At 57.4% G+C, this 20,230-nt stretch overlaps 2 long non-coding RNA genes across 3 annotated transcripts; both read right to left on the reverse strand.

The window, feature by feature from the left end:
- Positions 1-4,556: 4,556 nt before the first annotated feature.
- On the reverse strand, positions 4,557-11,388 carry LOC143827856 (uncharacterized). 2 transcript variants are annotated; one of them, XR_013227420.1, is made up of 3 exons: positions 10,035-11,388; positions 7,176-7,383; positions 4,557-6,107 (listed from the first exon to the last, which is right to left on the reverse strand). It is a non-coding gene; the product is annotated as an uncharacterized LOC143827856 (long non-coding RNA). The 2 variants fall into 2 exon arrangements; XR_013227421.1 differs by lacking the exon at positions 10,035-11,388 and adding an exon at positions 8,062-8,954.
- A 5,807-nt stretch (positions 11,389-17,195) lies between these two features.
- On the reverse strand, positions 17,196-18,381 carry LOC143827857 (uncharacterized). Its single transcript, XR_013227422.1, has 2 exons — positions 18,084-18,381; positions 17,196-17,365 (listed from the first exon to the last, which is right to left on the reverse strand). It is a non-coding gene; the product is annotated as an uncharacterized LOC143827857 (long non-coding RNA).
- Positions 18,382-20,230: the final 1,849 nt, after the last annotated feature.

Raw genomic sequence — 20,230 nt, forward strand, 5'->3', positions numbered from 1 at the left:
GGAGGGCGGGCGGCGTCGGGCGCGCCGGAGAGAGAGAGAGAGAGAGAGAAAGAAAGAGCCAGCAGGACGGGGGAGGGGCGCCCGACAGCCAATCGCCGCCCCGGAAGCCCACGTGGGGGCCGGGCAGCCAGCCCTGCCATTGGCCCGCCCGGGAACGGCACGGCGCCCCCTGCCGCCGGGAGCCGCGCGAGGGAAAGTCGCTCCCGGGCCGCTTCCTTCCGCCGCCCCTCCCCCTCCCCGGCGATTCCCGAGCCCGCCCAGCGAGGGCGCCGTCGACGCGCGTTGCACATTCGTGGGGACGCGGCCGACGCGAGTTCTGGCCCGATGGGACTTTCTGCCCAGTAGGGATCCCGGCGCCCCTCTAGCCCCGCGCTCGACGGCATGTCGTGGGAACGGCGAGGGAGGGAAGGAGGGAGCGGCAATTCCGGGGCCTCCGAAGCATGCAGGGACGCTGCTCGCCTCCCACCTCCGGGGACTCCCGGAGAAGCCTCCCGTGAAGCCGGTCCCCCTGGACCCGGAAGAGCCGCAGGGCGAGAGAGGGCGGCTATTGTAAGCCGCTTTGGGTCTCCTCTGGGGAGAAAAGTGGGATATAAATGTAGTAAATGATTAAATGTATGTCTCCTTCTGGAGCCCGGGCACAGTTTGCCCGGCCAGGTCTCCAACAGAAGCACCCCGGGCACCCTCCCGGGCAAGCGCCTCTCCAGCACAAAATGGCTTCCCGGTGGCTGACGTCACGAGGAGGGGCTCGCCCCATTGGCCCGGGCACACGTGGGGGCCGCCCGCGCGAGACAGGGGGCGTGGTTAGGCTAGAGAGCAGCGTCGAGGCGGGGAGAAAGAGGTCTGCTCGGCCAATCGGGGTGGAGCGAGGCCTTCTCCTCGTCTCTATTGGCCAAGGCGGCTCCCGGCTGCCACTCCAGCCGCCGAGCTGTCCATCAAAGCCACGCGGGGCCGTCGGAGCCCGGCGCTGACAAATCGGTTGCTTTTCTCAGGCTGGCGCTGGCAAATCCTGCTTGGAAGGGCCGCTTAATTAGCTCTGAATGGCGTCTCCTTCCAGCTCAAACAATCTGCCACGACCATGTGGGAAGGCCGGGGGGGGGCGGGGGCTGGACCGAAGCGGGGCTAAATATCAATTGGATGTCATGCATCAAAGGGAAGCTTTTTCCCCGCTTAGAAAAAAAACACCCCCGTCTTGTTTCGCGGGAAGTAATGAAACGTATCCATTTAAACACTAGTAAAGGTAAGCGTCACGTGACGCCTCTGCCCCCGCCGCTTCCCCCTCGCCTAAAATGACTCTTTGAAGATAGGCATCAAAGGGAACCGCGTCAAGAAGCCGGCGGGGGGAGGAGAAATGCGCCCTCTCCCCCCCCCCATTCCGCCCTGGGCTTTGGCCGGCCTTGGCACTCGGGGGCGGGGCCGGGAGGGAGTGTCGCCGCCGCCGCTCTTTGTTCCCGAGCTGCCAAGCCACGCCCCCGCCTTTCCCCACCTCTCATTGCAGAGGCGACCGAGCTGTCGACGTTCCGGCGGAGGGAGCCACGCCATTGGCTGCCGCGGAGAGGCCCGCGATTGGCCGCCGAGCCCAACCCCGCCTCGCCCGGGAGGCCCCACGTGGGATCCGCCGCCGCCGGAGAGCCTAGACGGGGCGGGCGCGGTGGGCGGAGGGCCGTCCGGCCTCCCTGCAGCTCCTCAAGCAGAAGCCCCATCGGAGGAAGGCGCCCCGGCAGCCCTGATGGCTGACCTGCGAAATAGGGAGGGGGCGAGAGGGGCGCCCCCTCGGATAGCCCCCTTGACCTGCCCAGAGCCAAGCAGGGGCGCCCCCGGTCAGTCCTTGGGGGAATTGCGTCAGGCGGACGGCCGTGTGAGTCTGCAGCAGCAGGGCTACCTTGAAGACCCACAAACCCTTCGCCCGGGCATGTGCCGCTGTGTGCAGACAACAACCCCGTTGCTCTGACCCCTCCATCGCCCTGGCTCCGGGTTAGCCGAGGGGAGAAGCGGCCTGGAGGGATCCGGCCCTCCCTCCTCCAGGTCTCTGAGGGGCGCAGTGGGGGCTGCTGGGAGAAAGGGGGCTTAGATCTTCTGGGGCAGAGGAAGCAAGTGGGCCTTGCAGGTGAAGCTTCACCCCCAGAACTGGTGGCTGCTACAGGCCGCTATGCGTGACTCTCCTGAATTATGACTCGGCCGTGCCTTTTTCGGGGCTGAGCCAGCCTGTTTGTTCAATGGGCTCCGGGGACTCTTTGAAAGGACAGGGCCCTGAAGAAACACGCACGGATTGAGCAATCCGGTTCACCCATTTCTACACCTCTTGCGTCGTTTTTTTTTTGGTAAAGTTGCCCTCTGCACAGAAAGGGTTCCTCCCTGCCCACGCTGGGCCATCGGGCACCCCCATGTCGCTCGTCTCGGGATGTGCTGATCCAGCCCAATTCCCCGCAGGGAAGGCCGCTGGGACCCTCCAAGGGCCCCGAGATTCCTCTGACCCGCTGGGACAGTGTGCAGAAGCCATGCTGCGGGGGGGGGGGCTGTTAAATGCAGCCACGTTGGTCCCCTCTGGAAGCGGAAGACCCTGCCTGGGAAGATTTCTGAGAAGAAGCCATTTCTCTGGACGTGGCTTTTGGAATGTTGTGAAGAAATAAATATTCAGGCCCTTTCAGGGCAGGGGGGAGCATTGACCACGGAGGTTTTCCTTCATGAGCAGTGGGGGGTGGGGTTTCCTGCCCTCCCCCCCATTATTGCAAAGGGGCAAACCATGAGGCCGCTTTTGGTTCCAGCCTTGGCCTCATCCCAGCCCCTCTCCCGCTCCCAGACCACCACGCCTCCACAGGCCAGAGTGGCCCCTGCAAGTCTCTTCCAGCGTGAGGGGGAGGCCAGGAAGGGACAGGAGCCAACGCCATCCCTGCACAGCCTCCCACCTCCAGCCTGGGCGGCACGATGGGATGGGAGAGGGCCGATAAGATCAAGGGAGGCTCCCCTGATATTTCCCCACCTCCCCACCCCATGCTTACTAATAAACGAAGGCATTCGGGAATAGAGGGAGAGATCAGAGCGTTCGAGATCAAAAGAACCAGGCCTCACCTGGAGATTCTGCAGGCAGGATAAGATCATCCGATCCAGTCTGGGGGTGGATCCTGCCAGGCTGGCTTGACTTCTAGTGGAGGATGGGTGTCTCTGGAAGCTCCAACAGTGATCTGCACGGCCCCAAAGAAGCCGGGATCCGAGCCCCACGGAGGCAGGGAGGACATGCCAGTATCAACCAGTCCCTTCTGCTAGCAGCAGCCGGGCAAACCCTTCCCCTGGGTGCCTGAGGCGGATCCTGCATTGAGCAGGGGGGTTAGACTAGATGGCCTCCGTGGCCCCTTCCCACACAGTCTACTGGTGTAACAGAATTGATTTTTGCTATGCATTCCCTGTTGAGTAAGGAGTTCATAGTCTGAGGAAGAGGGCTTGCACTGGAAAGCTCCCGCCCTGAATAAATCTTTGTTAAAGGTGCCTGACTGGACTCTGGTTTTATTGGGCTCCTTCAGAGCAACACGGCTGCCCCTTTTGAATCTACCCACTTTGGAGTCACTCCTGCCCTCCTAGAAATTGCCCCCAAAGGCCAGGGGGGCAGAGCTGGGCCTCTTTGCCGCCTGGGCACTCCGAGGAAGGCTTATTCTGGGCCTAGGCTTGGGTGCTTCCTCCTGAGGCTTTCTTTTTCTGCAGCTTAAGACAGCCTGGATATTATGCAACCCAGCCCTGGGCCTTCTGCAGGGAAGCCCTAATTTTTCCCCTAGAGAGAAGCCCAGGAGTTGAAATTCTTCCGTTAATTAGCTGTTTTGGTGGGAGGGGGGAGAATAGAAGCTTGACGTGGATTATTCACTGGTGAGTAAAAATATTCTGTACATGCTCAGAGCCAGACAGTGTTTCACAAAAAGAAGTTTACAGGGGTGGAGTTGAGGATTAAAACCAGATGCCAGGCCGACACAAGCGAGGGAGCGTTGGTGCAATGGGAATTAATTCACCCCGAGATTCCTGCACGCCCTGCATTGCACACTTTGTCAGGGAGAGCTGTAAAATATCGTCGTCTGATGCAGCGGGACCTGTGGAGAGACTAGGATATTTTACAGATCCCACAAAGAGTATGCAAAATGCATAGAGGTCTGAGAGTGGAATTAAAATTAATATTCCCGCTGCACCAACTGTCTCTTGCTTAAAACCAGATACCGCCAGGCTGAGTGGAAGCGGAAATTCAGTTTTATACTCCACACCCCCCCACACTGGAATCCCAAATTGCCTACTGCAAACAGGGGAGGTAACCCGGAAACAAGATAAATCTCACACCAATTTTCGGCCAGAATTTCTCGTTTGTCACTAGGGATGGGAAAGGGCAAGAAAAAAAGAGCCCAAGGAAGAAAAGTTATGAGATCAAGCAGGAGAGAGGGAATATGGTCAGAAAGGGGTTAACTAATCCAGGCTAATAGTTCCCCCCCCCCCATTTCTTCTGTGGAAAACTGATAGCACATTTCTCCCTATGCAGATACACAGCAAAAAGTGCTGGATATTTTTTAAATAAAATAAACAACATCTTGGAATTTAAGGAGGGGCATGAATTATTTCAAGGGGGCATTGCCCTTGTATGCCCCCCTGTAGCCATAACCTGCATTTAATTCAAATAAGGACTCCATTTTCATTTAAACGGGGTTCCTCCCCCCCCCCAGCGTATTGGGCCCCGGGGCATTCTGTACGCTCCACCCTGAGCCTTTTGCTTGAAACAACCTTTGCTGTTCGTGAACAATCCTCTCTGCAGAGCCATCTTGTCAGCTTAGACCAGAAAAACAAATATTGTGCGGTAACTCGGAAGGCAATCCCTGAGGTGCTTCTCAACTGCACGGCAGGTTTTTCGGTCTTTCTGGGTGACTCATTCGGCACAGGGCCCCTTAAACCCCTGGAACCCAACACACACACACCCCTCCCCTTCGAAGAAGCAGATTTGGCAGTCCGAGCTGCAAAGGCGCAGCAGGAGAAGATGACAGGGCAGAAGTCCGATTCCAGAGAAAAATCCAGTTCCCGAAGGGGTTTCCTCCGGCCACCTCGGCAGGAGGAAGGAGTCATGCAGGTTCCGCCGTACCCTAGCCTAGAGGGCCCCCCCCTCGCAAGGCAATCTCACAGGATCTCAGAGCGGGTGTAGCCAAGAGGGTTGCCACAGTGCCACACCAATGGGAAAGCACATTTGGAAGGGCTGGCCAAGGAGCTAAAAGCCCTGCCAGAGTCACTTCGGGGGCTTTGCGGTTGCAGGGTCAACAAGCAGCCCAGTCTGGGAATTTCTAACTTTGGGCTTCTTGCATTGAGCGGGAGGGTGGGGTCCCAGTGGCCTTTAAGCCCCCTCCCAGCTCTGGGGCTTGGCCTGAGACTAGATTGTCCACTGGCAGCAGTAGCTTTCCTGCCCCCCACCTCCTGCTGCAGCCCACTCATTTCCAGGGCAGGCTGCTGCTGAGGGGCAGGTGCCTGGGGGGTGGGGGGGATTGATTTGAGTGGCCTGTTTGGTCTGGATCCAGCCCTGTGCCTCTGTTTTCCCGTGATCTTGATGGGCAGGCCGGCAAAGTGGAACCTTTCTGCTCGTCCTTTAATTAAAGAAGCACATCTCGGGTTGTCGTGTTGCTTCACAAAATCCGTGGGGTGTTCCCGGATCCCTGCTGTTTGCGTACTCGATGCGTAACTCTTTCCTACACCTCCAAGTCAGCTCTGGCCCCGATGTCAACACCAGCTCTTGGCGTGGGCATGAGGAGGATCCGACACCTGTCTGGAATTCATTTTCGTCTGGGAGGTGGTGCTAATCCGTGCATCTGCGGAGGAAACGCCGTGAGCCGTCAGACACAAGCGCAAGGTGTGAAGGAGCCGTGTTCGCTGGGCCTGGGCCAAGGGCCTACCCTGCAGGGCTCGCCCTCTGTGTGTCTCTCCAGCGTGTCTGGTCTGGCCATGGGGAGGGGCACTTCCTGTGCGCCATGAAAAGAGGCGAGTCTTGATGGTCATCTCGATCTGGCCTCTTCCGCAGAATCAGGCCAGCTGCAAGCCAGATGCGGAAGCTTCTTTCAGCTAACAGCCCTGGGCCGGGCGAGGACGTAATTTGCACTCCTGGCCTGAGAGGGTAGAGAGGAAAGAATTCATTAATTGGTGTTGACAAAAGATGCAGCGGGCCAGCGCCAAGTGGTGTGAACTTTCCCTGCTTACACTCTGCAAAGGGCCGCCCACTGGCTTCACTTCTGCATGATTATTATTGGGGGGGGGGGGAACTGAGGGCCAGGCGAGGAAGGAGGGGGTTCATTGCGCCTGGAGATCGCTAAATGGCCGATCAGACTCTAACACAGATGGATGAAGACGATGCCCAGAGTTTTTGGCAGGCCAGGCAAGTGATTTGGCCAGCCTCTCCACCCCCATGGGGATGAAGAAGAGTTGTACCCCACTTTTGAATACCCAAAGGAGTTTCAAAGCAGCTTCCAATCACCTTCCCTTCCTCTCCCCACAACAGACAGCCTGTGAAGTAGGTGGGGCTGAGAGAGCTCTGTACGAACAGCTCTGAGAGAGCTGTGGCTGGCTGCATGTGGAGGGGTGGGGAATCAAAGCCAGTTCTCCAAATTAGAGGCCACCCCTCTTAAGCACAACACCAATCTGGCTGTCAAAGCCAACACCCACCATCCACCCCACACCACGGGAACTCAGGTTGTCCTGAAATGACGATAATCTCTCAAGGACAGGGATCCGTTCTCTGGGGCAATGGACACCTTCCCAGGCCGGGGTCTGCAGGATCACATCTCTGCTTCACTCCTCCCCCCCCAAAAAAAAAAAAACTTCTCGGCCCTACCCAGCTCTCACCCCCCGTCTCCAGGAGTTTCCAAGTTGGAGTTGAGGGCCTGTCCAGAGGAATCTTCTGGCATGTTTCTGCCAAAGCCAGGCTCTTCTCTGCTCTGCTCCACTGTTCCTTGGTGCCCTGCCGGTGTCTGGTCCCTCCCACCCTGGCAGCGATTCGGGGAGTGCCTGAGACCCAGCCCGGGGTGTGCTTGGTGATGCTGACGCACCAGGGCAGGGTCTGTCCTCAGACAACCCAGCAGCCACCCCCTGCCTCGTCTCCCTCGACCGTGGGAAAGTCGCCCCCTTCAGCCCCCCTGGCTCCCGGTGGAAGCAGACAGGCATAAGCTTTCATGTCTTACCTTGCCGTAGGCAGGAGACGTGTCCTCCCGCAGGCTGGCCCTTGCTCTGCCTGGTCACTCTGCCCTCATGCATGGGGTGCCGGATGCCTTGGCCGCATGAAGGTAGATCCAGGGGGGTCTGAAGCAGCAGGCCAAAGCTTGAGTCCAGCGGCACCTGGAAGACCAGCCAACCTGGCGGCCCTCCTCCAGTCTCCCCAAGAGAGGCACCCTATAAAGAAAGCGTATCAGTCCATAAGGGCCCACTTCCTACCAACACCTGAGGGTGAGCCGTGGAAACTGCCTTGCAACGATGCTTCCTCCCGGGAGAGGCAGGCTCCTGAGGGAAAGACAAAGACCTGCAGTTGCCTTCCATGACCTCACCTGTTTTCCTTCTCGGGTTGTTTCCATCCAGCAGGGGAGCTAGGGCTGGAAGCAAGGCCTTCTGCCTTCTTCCCCTTGGGAGCTCTTCTTTGAAGGGGAGGCACGTGCCTTGCAGGTCCACCCCAAGGGGAGGCTTGCAGGGAGGGAGGGAGGGAGGGAGGGAGGGAGGTCTCCGCAGGAGCCAGTGGGCAGGGCTGAGCAAGGAGAATTTTGCCTTAAAGCAGGGGTATTTGCTGGCAGGGGCTCATGGGAATTGTGGTCCATGAACATCTGGAGGACCACGGGTTGACTACCCCTGCCTTAAAGGACTGCTGAGCTCCTCTGGCGACAACAGGCAGCCTCTGCCGGAGCTCTCCCTGGTCCTGAAGAAGCCTGGCTCTCCACCGGATGGGCCCTCCAGGTCCTGCTGCCAGGGGCCCAGTGGGCTTCCTGTGGATCTGCATTGCGGCCGCCTCCCACCGTCTGAGGGACGGATTGCCACCCCTGCCTGTCCCCCCCCCCCAGCCCTTCCGTCTTCTGAACAAACCTCCAGTGGAGTTCCTGCTCGTGGCAGATCCAGAAGGACTGCAGAAGGAGCTCTGGGGGCACACCAAGAGATGGGACGTCAGCCTCCCCAAACCTTTTGAGCCTTTGGGTGTCTTTGGGATCCTGGCACGGGCTAGTGGCATCATCAAAACATGGCTGCCCCTGGAGGCGGAGCCAGCCACAAAATGGCTGCCACAGGAGACTGAGCCAAACATGTGGGAGGGGGGAGGATTTTAAAATGCACTGGCAAAGAGGAGAGAGAACGAAACCAACTTGTAGTAGCTGCCATGGAAACAATGTCCTTTGAACCTGCCCAGCAGTGACTAACTACGAGGCCTGCCGGGCAAGGGCCTGGCCCGGCCACTTTGTAAAAATACCACGCTGGGGACCCCAGACCTGCCATGTTCCCAGTTTGAAACAGGCCGACAGGCCTTGCTGAGACCTCCTCCCAGAAGGTGGCCCAAGGGCTGAGGGACAGCTGCTCTCACCGTGAGGTCCTGGAAACCTGGGGTGGCCATGGCCATCAACTGCGGGGATCCTTGATCTCGAGGAGAGCTCCCTGGAATTGGGAAAGCCGATTCTCTCAGGAAGTGGGGAGAAATGCTCAGTCGGATTCCCGGGGTGGACAGGAATGCCGCTCAGAAACAAGGAGGAGGAGGTGCTCAGGCGCCTGGAACGAGCACATCTCTCCTGGCCTCCCCGGCCCCTCCCGTGACCTCCACGAGGGCCTGTTCTACCCCAGGGAACTGGATCCGGACCGCTCTCATCCAAAGTCTGCAATGATGCCCTTTTTCAGGGCCCTGCGCTCCAGAGTTCTGTGCCCTGTGTGCGAAATGCACTCTTCCTCCTCCACCGTTTGGGAGTGGAACTGTAGACACGGGGAAGGAGCCAACGGTGCCTTGCATGCACACACACACACACACAGACCCCGGGTGGCTAGTAAAGGGCATTCGGGTGGCCTGCGCCTTTTGCCCATCCAATCCGTTCAGCTTCCTGGTTCTCCCCCCCCCCCCCACAGCATTCATCACTCCCCGAATCCGCGCAAGAGTTCCCTCCACCTGCTAAAGAAAGGCCAGGAAGGTGCACTTTGTGATCAAATGGATTGGGGCGCAGCCCCCACCCCCCCCCCCCGCATGCTCCCCCCCCTCCCTGACCATTAAGGCTTAAGTGCTTCCGTCTCCAGCAAAAGCCCCCCCCCCCCCCGCCCAGTGAAATGCACATCCTGTAATTGAGGTCATAATTATCTTTCCGTTTTCTCCTAATATTCCTTGAGCCGCCCACCGCAGCAGAGCTGCTCTCGGGTGCCTAGTTAGTCTGAAGCATTTCAAGGAGCCCAGCCAACCCGATCAATATGGTCTTTAGCAGCGTCCAGGCCGTGGCAGGCAGGCAGGCAGGCAGGCAGGCGGGCGGGCGAGGGCTAGCAGGAAAGCAGAGACGGTGTTTACGAGGCCGGAAGGAGAGGCCCGAAGGCTCCCATCTGCCAGTCCACAGATTTACCCTGGGTTTGATTCCACACACCTCTTCCACATGCAACCAGTTCTGTTTGAGCTGTTGTTGTGGAGCAGCTCTCTCAGAGCTCTCTCGGGCCCACCGACCTCACAGGGTGGCTGTTGAGGGAATGGAAGGGTGTTTGTAAGCCACTCTGGGACTTCTTTGGGTAATGAAAAGTGGGGTATAAAACACACCCCAGCTCTTGAGCTGTTTGCTAGAACTCAGATGTGGGGCCAAAAAGCAGTAACTTCATAATATTATTTTTAGAGTAAATGTAAGGATGATGTAAACAACAACAACAACCACAACCTTTATTGGCATAAAAGGATGGTGTACTCTTGACTGGGGGAAGGGGTGCCCCTCTTTGTGGGTATATGGGGGAACAATCAGATTCGCGTCCAATAGAGACCATAAGGTTTTTAGGTGGGCTACAAAGTGGGTCTGGGTGGTGGCATCATCTTGATAATTATTTCCTTCACTTACCGGTTTGCCCCACTGATGCCTTTTCTTCCTCAGTGGGGACCTGGAGCAGCTCACATCCTTCTCCTCCCTTTCCTTGTCACAACAACTCTGTGAGGTAGGACAAGCTGTCTGGGTCTCCCAGACCATTGGCTGAGTCTGGAACCGGTGCTCCATGCTGGCTCTGCATTAACAGAACTGCTCAGAGAAATGCACACGGGTCATCCGAAACACGACCCTGCGTGGCCCCCAGTTCTAGGTCTTGGGGACGGGACAGCTGCCTTCAAGGAGCACCAGTGCAGCCCCTCCCTCCCCCCTCCCCTCGGCTTCTGAGCACAGACCCAGCTGGGCTCCTGGCAAGGAAAGGCCAAAATTCAAATAGCCTATAATTATGGGATGGAAGGCACTAATTAGAATCCCACAACCAAATCGAGGCTTTGCCACAAAAGCCACGGACTCCCAAAGGGTTGGCCCAGGCGGCCACACCACCACCGCTCCCCGACAGAAGGGTTTCTCGTGAGGAGAAGGCTGCAGTCCAAGGCTGAAGGGCCCAGGAGAGGCCAGCCAGGGCTGCCCAACACGACCCCCACAAGGATGCAGCCCTGGCTCAGAGCTCCCTATTGGAGCAGACCAAGTAAGAAAACTAAGAACAGTCTTCCAGAGCGCGCACAGAGTGCCTGACCTGCACCACTAAGGAGCCACGGGAAAGCCACCAATGGCCGTTTGGGGGACGTGGGAGAAAGCAAAACCCATGGGGAGAATTGGGGCAGGTGGGTTTCCTTGTCTCCTTGTCTGTCTGCAGAGGTCCAGAAAGCCAGGTTGACTCAGGCGGCTTCCGAATCAAATATCTGAGCTCCCCCTCTAAGTGGATCCCTGGCCAGGCGCTTCTTGGCCGCAGCCTGATCCCCTCTCCCCCCCCCCCCGCCTGATTGATGGGGCCATTTCTTTCCTATCTGCCCATAATAGGGTGATGGAAAGGCGGGGAGGAGACAGGCGGCACGGACACCCTGACCTGGGGGGGGGGAGCAGGAGGTGCTGACCTCAGATCGATGGGGAGCCAATTCCAGGTTCTTACAAGTATTGATCGAAGGTGGTTGGGGAGGGGGGAGGAGAAGGGACCAGCCTGATGCCGGAGTCCTTCAGAGAGGGGGTCAGGATTGGGGTGAAGGATTGTGCCTCTTTCTCCCCACATGCCTCCCACTTCCCCCGAGGGTCACAGAGATGTCACAATTTGGGGGGGGGGCAGCCCTTTTTCAAAACCCTATTTGACCTGATGCATCAGTGCACAAATGTGGACAGGGGGAGGGGACTTCTTTCTAATGACTTTTCTTCTAGCATGAGGCCCCTGACCTTTTCAAGCCCTTCCCAGACTCTGCCCCCCCCCATATCTCGCGTTATTTCCCAACCCTACCTGGTGCCCCTGCGTGCCACGCTGGGGAAGCCCCGTTCCAGCAGCTCACCTTTAACATTCAATCTTGTACCAGGCGCAGGAGATGGGTCCCCCTCCTCCACACAGACGCACCCTATCCCAGGACCTGAAGCTGGGCTGGGTGGGTGGGGGGGGGCAGAGAGATCTCTGACTGGGGTCCATCTGCATTGCAAAAATCCGGGAGACTTTACAAGAAAAAGAAGAAGATCTGGGTTTCTGTACCCCATTATTCACTATGCAAAGAGGCTTCCAACCACCTTCCCTTCCTCTCCCCACCACAGACACCCTGTAAAGCAGGTGGGGCTGAGAGAGCTCTGAGAGAACGGGGACTAGCCCAAGGTCACCCAGCTGGCTGCATGTGGAGGGCAAGGAGGGGGAGGAGGAATCCAGCCCAGTTCTCCATATTAGAGGCCGGCACTCTCAACCACAACACCGGGCAGGCTAAGAACAGAAGCCGAGTGCCTTAAATCCCCCTGGTATGTAAGCGGGCCACTCCCTCCCCCCTGGGCACGCACACCCTGCTGGGTTGGAGGTGACTCCTCGGCCGCCTTGCACAAGGGCAGTTCCCAGCATATATTTGGGGTTAACCACCCAAAAGGAGGAGGACTGGTTTCAGCAGCCCAGTGGTGTGAGCTCACAGCGTGCGCAGGGCAGGGCAGGGCAGGAGGAGCATAACCACGTGGAGCGCGGAAAGTTCAGAGGCGACTCCAAACCTGTCTGGAACCGCTGAGGCTGCCTCCTTGGGAAGGATCCTTCCTACAGGCCCAGTTCTGCCCTCCATGGGCCCAGACAGGAGCCCGGGAGGGCGTGGCTTGTCTAGCACCGCCTACAGAGACCAGAGCACCTGGGTCATTTTCCTAGCTAGTGATAATCGTCACGGGCATCGCCCCGCAGCCACCCGCCCATGCAAACCCGAGAGCATCATTTGCGGCCTCCGGACGGCTGGCGTTGAACCAGTGACAAAAGCGTTCCTGGTAAACAATGGGGCCCTCTGTTGCATCTCACAGCACTGTGGGGAAAGGCGCATGATCTCATCGGGGCGTTGCTGACAACGGACTGCAGCGCACAGATAAGCCCTGGAGAGGCAGCTAAACCCGTAATCGCCCTCCACATCGCCTCACCATTAGTGGCTGTTTCCACGCACGCTTGGCTGCCAGTGGGCGCCCCCCGCACAACAGCAGGGGCTGCGGACCCTGAGTCCACACACACGAAGGAGGCCCTGGCCATGATAAGGGCCTTGGAAAGGCACAGGTGCTCTTGGGCTGGGCCAGATGTGGCAAACTGGGCCGCTGGAGTTATTTCCCTGGTTGGCTGGGAACGGGGGTCTCTTCCAGGGGGTCTTGCCCCGTCTGGCTCGGGAAGGGCAGCAACAGCAGTCGTGCTCCCTCCCCCCACCGCCGTAGGCCACCCCACACCTCCTCTGCCCACAAGCGTGACAGAGGGAAGCGATGGGGGGAGCTGAGCAGACGACAGACCACAAATGAGCCTTCCTGTTTGGGGAAAGCAGGAGGAGGAAGTCGGGCAGAGCAACTTCCCCTTGCGGACCAGCAGCCTGACCTCAGGTTCAGCCCAGCAGCTCAAAAGGCCCCCAGCTCCGAGGAAAGACCCTGGGGCAGAATGGGGGGGTGGGGGCCTCCTTTGAACAGGCGCCTGAGAAAAACACTCCCTGGGGCGGGAAGGCCGATTCCCTCCGATCCCTCAAGCTAAGCAGGGTCAGAACTCGGAAGGGAGACCACCAGGGACAACCACCTCTGCTCTTCGCCAGAAGCCCCTCGCCAGGGTGGCTGCATTACATAAGCACACTTTTAAACCATAGAAGATCTAAAACAAGCTCCTTTGAAAAGATGCCCACATTAGCCGTGCCCTGGCAGAGACAGGGGCCGAGGTGCATCAGGGAGGGCTTCGCATTGGCCCCAGAAGAGGCCTGGGGAGCATCCCGGCAGAGGAAGCCCCGTAGCCCTTGCCCAAGAGGCCTACGGCTCCTGCTTCTCCCCTGGAGCCAGCCTCGGCGCTCAGAGGGATGCGAGATGCAGAAGTCATGCAGGAACCCAAAGGAGCTGCTGGCGGGTGATGCCAAGGCCAGGCGGCCCCGGGGGAGAGACACCCGCAGGCAGACCACAGGGGGGAGACACACAACCCCCATCGGCCGGCTGCTTCCTGTGTCTCCGTGCCGAGAGCCCCTCTGCTTTCGCTTCCTCCTTTCTCACAGCAGTGGCCTCCTTGGAGGGCGTCGTGACCTTGGCTGAAAATCATGGGGGCAGCTCTGCCCTGGGGGATTCCTGCACATTTGTGTGGGGGGGGGGGTGGAGGGACCTCCGCAGGGCATCCCGCTGCCCTCCCCAGCAGCCACTTTCTCCTGGGGAATGGGCGGCTGCCACCTGGAGGGGGTGACCTGAGATTCTGGGAGTTCTCCAGGCTCCCCCTGGAGGTTGGCCACCCCTGCTGTAAAGAGCTCTTGCCTGGCAGAGTGGCCCACGGAGGGCCTGCATTGGCAAGGTTCTTGCTTGGCAACCCAACCCCCAACCCCCAAGAGGGACCAAGCAGAGAAGGGGGGAGCACCTGCACCCCGGAGGCCCACCCGCAACCCTCGCTTTCTCCACTCCCCCCCCCTTTTCCCAGCGTTGCCCTCTCTGGGCTGGAAAGCTGCTGGAGACTTCAGAGAGGGGCCAAGAGGGGGGAGGCTGCCCTTGTAGACCCCTTGGGGTTCCAGGAGAGCTCCTGACCCCCCTTGCCTACCTTCTGAGGCCAGGTGAGGCCGGGAGAGGGTTATGGGGGCGTGGGGTGGGTCTGCCTCATGAGGGTTCTTTGGAAGCCACCAGAGGAGACCACAGCCTGCCCCCCTCCCGGATTCTGCCCCTTCTCTGCTTTGGGCCAGGCAGCCCCCAGCCCGGTGCAGGGGGGGGGCTGACTGTTGGCCAGACCGCCAGGGAGCCGGCCGTGGAAGCCTGGCAGACATCACGAGGCCATTTCTGGTGTGGTCAGGAGCTGCTGAGCGTGAGAGAGACCCATCCTGGCTTCTGTCTTCGCCTGCGCCTTTGTCGAGCAAAAGGTGGTGTGGTTGCTGTGGGCAGGAAGGAACACTCTATCAAACCTCAGCACGTCCCAAGCTGAGTCAACAGGTGGCGAAGAGGGCGGGCGGGGGAGGCTCTTCTGTGTCCCTCCTGCAAAGAAGGTGAAAGCCTCCAAGGAAGGCCCCTCGAAGACCTGCCTTAAGGAAAAGACCTGCCTTAAAAACCCTTAAAAGAACTGCTGCTGCTGCTGCTGCTTCTGGCTTTTGCCGGAATTTGAGGGGTTGGTTTCTGTTCTTCTTTTAAGGGTTTTGCACATCTGCAGTTCAAGGCATCAGCGGCTGAACAACAGGCGGGAGTGTCCAAGGCCAGAAATGCGTTTGCAGCATCAGCAGCCAATATGGCCAAGATTATTTTAGAAGTCGGGCAGGGAAGCCCCGTGACTGTTTCTATTTCTCATCTGGCCACTTTATTTAAGGGTTGAGAGGCGGTGATTTGATCTTTGACTTTGCTGTCGTTTCTGGTAAAAATTACACCCCTTTGCGGGAATCTTTCTAAACGCTAGTTTCTAAATTGAACGTGTCTGCTTAGGAGGGATGGCTTCCCAGTAAAGCAAGCCTTCTATTTTCGCCTTGTTTTGCAATGTCAACAACATGCTTCAAGAGAAGGAAGGAGGGCGGTCCGGTTTTGAACCAGAGGGGAAAATGTCACAAGGGATACAAAATGTTTTTCCATTTTTCTCCCCCACAACTGTGCATGAGGTTACTTCACACTCTCTGCGAGATTCCCTGTAAACATTATGCAATTACCTTGGGTTTGTGCAGCAAGGGAGCTGATCCAACTAGGAAGGTAACCCAGGGTCCTGGAAGTACCAGGCCCACCTTACCCCAAGAGACGCGTGGTACAGCAGGCAGCTCTGATGAAAGAGACGGTAATCCAGAGCCCCAAGAGAATTGCGGTCACGTTTAACCCGCCGACTGGTTGAAGGACAGAGCGTTGATTATAGCGCAGGATCGGAGCTGAAAAAACCGCTAAATCTTTGTCAAGAAAAGTGTTTTCGGGAAGGCGTGAGTTATGCTTGTGGTCCCACAAATGATCCACAAAGATTCAGGGAGGGGGGTCTGAACCAGAGGAACAAAGTCTGAGTCCAGGGGCAACTTTAATTTGCACACGGAAGCTTATCCCTGGTGTAAAACTTAGTTGGTCTTTATTATTATTATTAATATTATCACCCTTTAATTTATATCCCGCCTCCCCTGGAGGCTCGAGGCGGGTCACATAAAACCAGGTGCCCCTGGACTCAGACTTTGTCCTGATGAGCCATCTTGCCCAGGCTTTGGTGCCATGTCAAAACTATCCCTGCAAGGTCCGTTTCCCAGAAACGACGTGGGTGAATCAGCAAGCCAGAGAGCCCCGGAAGGAGCGAGCAGCAGCAGGGTGAGGCAGCCACGGTGGTCTCCCTGTTTCGCTGAGCCACTGCCGCACTCCTGACCCATGCCTTCCCTTCAAAGGTGTTCAAAGATACCACCAGCATTTGGGGGCAAGCCAAGGGCCACTCCATCAGGGGAAGAGGGCCAGGCATGACTCAGAGGCGTGCAGGAGAATTTTAGGAGGTTCCTTGGCCAGCAGGAAGGGCCGATTGCCCACAGCACCAGATACCGAGGTTGGGGGCTCCTCCCCCCCTGGCGTTCTCACAGGTGAACCAAGGCCAGGCCCTGTTGGATTAGGCCAAGGGAACGTAAACCTTTTCGGCCTCTTCCCTGCTGCTTCGCCGCTTCCATTTTCTAAATGCAAACTAGAATTTTGGATTTAAGCAAGGAAGAAAAAAAAACATCCTGTTTCCCAGTCTGTGTTCAGCACATTTCAAACAGAACGCAGAGAAGTTCTCGATGTGATTTTGAAGCCAATTTCATCCTCTCTGACACCTGATTTGGGAACATTTGTTCTTGGCCTCCCAGGCAAAATTTTCACAGCTGAAGAATGCGATGTTCCCAAACACATCGTCACCCCCTGAAATATTTAGCACCATTTTGCAAAAAAATATTCACCAGCCAGTTGCTTCCTGCTCCAGATCGGCGCGCCGCTCCTGTCGGGAGGCACAAGCAGCTTCAAACGCACCATCGCCCCAAAGTGGCGTTCATCTCAGCTGGCGACGTACGACAAGGGATTTGGGGCTGCTTCACTCGTATTGTAGCAACAAGGACATGGAGGGATGCTATACTGAGCACAGAGACATTTGGCAGATTTAAATGCATTCGTTTCATCTGTCAGGATGCCTGGGGGAGGAACGGCAAAGATGGAAACCTGCAAGTGTGCTGGGGGCAAGGCGCTGTGCGGGCAGAATGCAACGCCATGGAAGCAGAAGGTTTCCGGCAGAACCAGGAAGGGTCTGGAGACACCGCAGAACTGTCAGCGGGGCGGATAAGTCATTGATAGGCACACGCTATATTTTTGGCTAAAGGAGGAAAAAGTTTATTCGTAGAAGAACATTTGTGACGGTGCAGAGGGGGAGAGAGGACAGGTGCTGCCTACATCGCTATCTCAAGGGGAGAGAGTGCGGGGAAGCTCCTGGGAAGGAAGAGGAAATTGCCCAGAGAGGATCAGTCTAGGGACAGACAAAAGGCACACTTAGAAGACAGAAAGGTCCTGAACTCTCTGACCCGTCTAACAGCCCTCTTGCTGCCCCCTTCAGGGTCCTCTTCTTCTTCCTCTTAACTTTGCACACCAGACATTGCCTACGCCAACAAGAACGACTTCTCAATTTTATTTCATCGTCTGCTTCTCTCCTTGAGGGTCGAGGCAGATTACAGAGTCAAAAGATCAATGGGATAAAATACTGCCAAGAAGGACCTCTCTCTGGGTCCCCCATTCAGGGAAATGGTGAAAGAGAAACCGCATAAGGCATCCATGCGTCATACCTATTTTATTTTAAACAAAGGAATAAAAATAAATCCATTAATGAACATGACCTGTGGAGGAGAGAGAAAGAACCCGAGTCCGGCTTAGGGTTCAAAGGTGTGGGAGTCTGTCCGTAGCAGAAGAAGGGAGCCAGGGTCCGGCCACCGGACTGGGGGCTGGGGAGGAGCTTCCGGGAGGCCCGGACGGCCCCCTTCTTTGGGGAGATCCATCTGGGGGCCATGGGAGTCTGTCTGAGGCAGGGGAATCGAGCCAGACTCCACCCTGGCCACCTAGCCGGCAGGCACTTGGAGGTTCCTCCCCTCCTGTCCACGAGGCCCTTCACAATCCGGGGAGAAGGAGAGAGAGAGCAAGGGGACGGCACCGTGTGGCTCCTGGCCGGCCGGCCGGCCGATGCACCAGCCTAATGAATATGAATGCCGTCTTCAAAAATGTAGCATTGTGTCATTAAATTCTTTCACACCTCAGCAACCCTGGAAAGGTTACTCAGAATTAAATGTAAATTACAGATTTACTGGAATGAAACGGATCGGCACATCCTTCCTTCCTCTGAGCAGCGTTGGGCTAATTCAATCGCGGGGCCGACTCTCCTCTCCTCTCCCAAGCAAGGGGGGGGTTCATTTGTGGAGGGCTCCCAACAGGGGCCCTCCAGCCTCTTGCCCAAGTGGCTCTCCCCCAGCCTCAGTTCTCAATGGGAACAAACAGGCCCCACTGTCCTACCTTGCAGGGTGGGCTTAAGACTCCACAGCAGGTCAGGTTGTTTGCAGGGGGCTCCCCAGCGGACGGTGTCAGAGTGTGGTTTCGTCAGGAGCCCCAGTCGAAAGGAAACCCGTCCACGGCCTTTTCTGCTCGCTGCCCATAGGGAGGTGCTCATTTCCACCGCAAAGCGTCCTCTAAGAGGGCAAACCGTTCCTGCCGTGGAGGGAATCGATGCTGGCTGGAGAGCTGGGTCTGTGTTTACACAGCCAGCAAGGCCAGGCGGGCCGCCCCAGGTGGTCTCCGGGGCCCTCTCCACGGTGGACTCTTGGAATGACAACAGGGCAGTTTGCGGCTGGCTAATTTACGGGCTGCGGCATTTCACAAATATTTATGCGAGGTGGGGACGGTGAGCACATCCCTTCTGCACAATCCTCATCCCTTGACTCCTCTGCAGAGAGAGGGCTGGAAAGGGGGAAGCTGCTGCCAGCTCCAGGAATGAGCAGCTTTCAAAGGCGGGTGGGCAGAAGGGGAGGGTGTTGGGGGGAAGCTCATTTGGAGAAAAGCTGCCCAGGATGGGTGGGGAAGGAATGGGTGTATTTATTCATTAAAATATTTATACGCCACCTTTCCTTGAAGTAGATTCAAGTGGGTCGCCGTGTTGGTCTGAAGGGGCACAATAAAACCAGAGTCCAGTAGCAGCTTTAAGACCAACAAAGATTTATTCAGGGCGGGAGCTTTCGAGCGCAAGCCCTCTTCCTTACTCTAAGAAGTCCCTACATGACAGTGGGAATATATATATAGTCTGACGAAGGGTGCTTGCACTTGAAAGCTCACGCCTTGAATAAATCTTTGTTGGTCTTCAAGGTGCCTGACTGGGCTCTCATTTTATTGTGCTTCCCTTGAAGTGTCGGCTTCTGCCAAAGGAAGGAGGGTGCGGCCCTTCAGTCTGGAGAACTCAGCAAAACTGTTGGCCAAAGAAGCGTCTCACATGGGTGCTCTTCCCGGTGTGGGGAGCAGCAGGGGCGGCAGAGGCCTATGAGCAGCACTGAGCCACAAGGGGCGGAGGAGACACTCTGCCTGGGCAGGATGCTCTGTAGCCCTGGGCTGCTGGAGATTGGGCCCCGCTGGTGGACCTCCCGATGGCCCCTGGGTTTTGGCCTGTTGGACTGGGGGGGCCAGTGGTCGGATTGGACCTGGCTTCGCCAATGTTCTTATGTCTGGGGCAGGGATGCTCTATATTCTTGGTGCCTGGGGGGCTTCGGGAGTTGGTGGACCTCCTGATGGCCCCGGTGTCCCTCCCTTCACCCTCCAGGCTGTGTCTCCAGGAACCTCCCACCCTAGAGCTGGCCACTCTAATTTGGAGCAGGATGCCAACAGTCCCCCCCCCCACTCCTCCCTCTCTGCTGCTGGATCCTGCCTTTGCCGGAAGAGGGGCTTTTCCGCCCCCAGGTGGAATCGGCCAGTCTTTCTCTAGAACGGTTTGCCGTCATAGATTTGCAGGAGTCCCTCTGTCTGCTGTGGGACAGGGTTGGGACTTTCCCATGCTTGGAGTCTGGGGAGGCTCGCGTTGTGCTCCAAAAGCAGGTTTCTTCTTTGTAATAAGAGCCATAATTGAGCCATGATTAATAGGTAGGAGTCCTTGGGGCGGGCGTGGGAGTCGAGAAGCCAGCGGCCTGTCATTATTGACAGCCCAAAGAGAGGCACAGAGAGCCCGGCGGGCAGAACGGGAGGGTCAGGCTGCCCTGGACTGAGCGGGGAGGGAGATTATTTAGCAGCAGTGAAAGGGGATGTTCTGGAGTTTCAGTGGAAAAGCCTACGGTAGGATCTGACAAGGAATTCTGGCCACAGGAAGAATCAACTGGCCAGTGCAATAAAATCAGAGTCCAGTAGCACCTTTGAGACCAACAAAGACGAGTGCTTGCCCTCGAAAGCTCCCGCCTTGAAGAAATCTTTGTTGGTCTTAAAGGTGCTCCTGGGCCTTTTATTGTGCTACGTCAGACCAACTCAGCTACCCATTTGAATCTTCTGGCTCACTCCATAGTGACAGGTGCCTGTGGAGGAGGAGCGGGGAATCAGACCCATCTCACCAGATTAGAAGTCGCCGCTCTTAACCACAACACCACGCTGGCAGAGTTGCCTCCGAATTGTCCCTGATTCTCCTCCCAAAG

The sequence above is a fragment of the Paroedura picta genome, chromosome 18 (assembly GCF_049243985.1).
Source record: "Paroedura picta isolate Pp20150507F chromosome 18, Ppicta_v3.0, whole genome shotgun sequence".
Lineage (NCBI taxonomy): Eukaryota > Metazoa > Chordata > Lepidosauria > Squamata > Gekkonidae > Paroedura > Paroedura picta.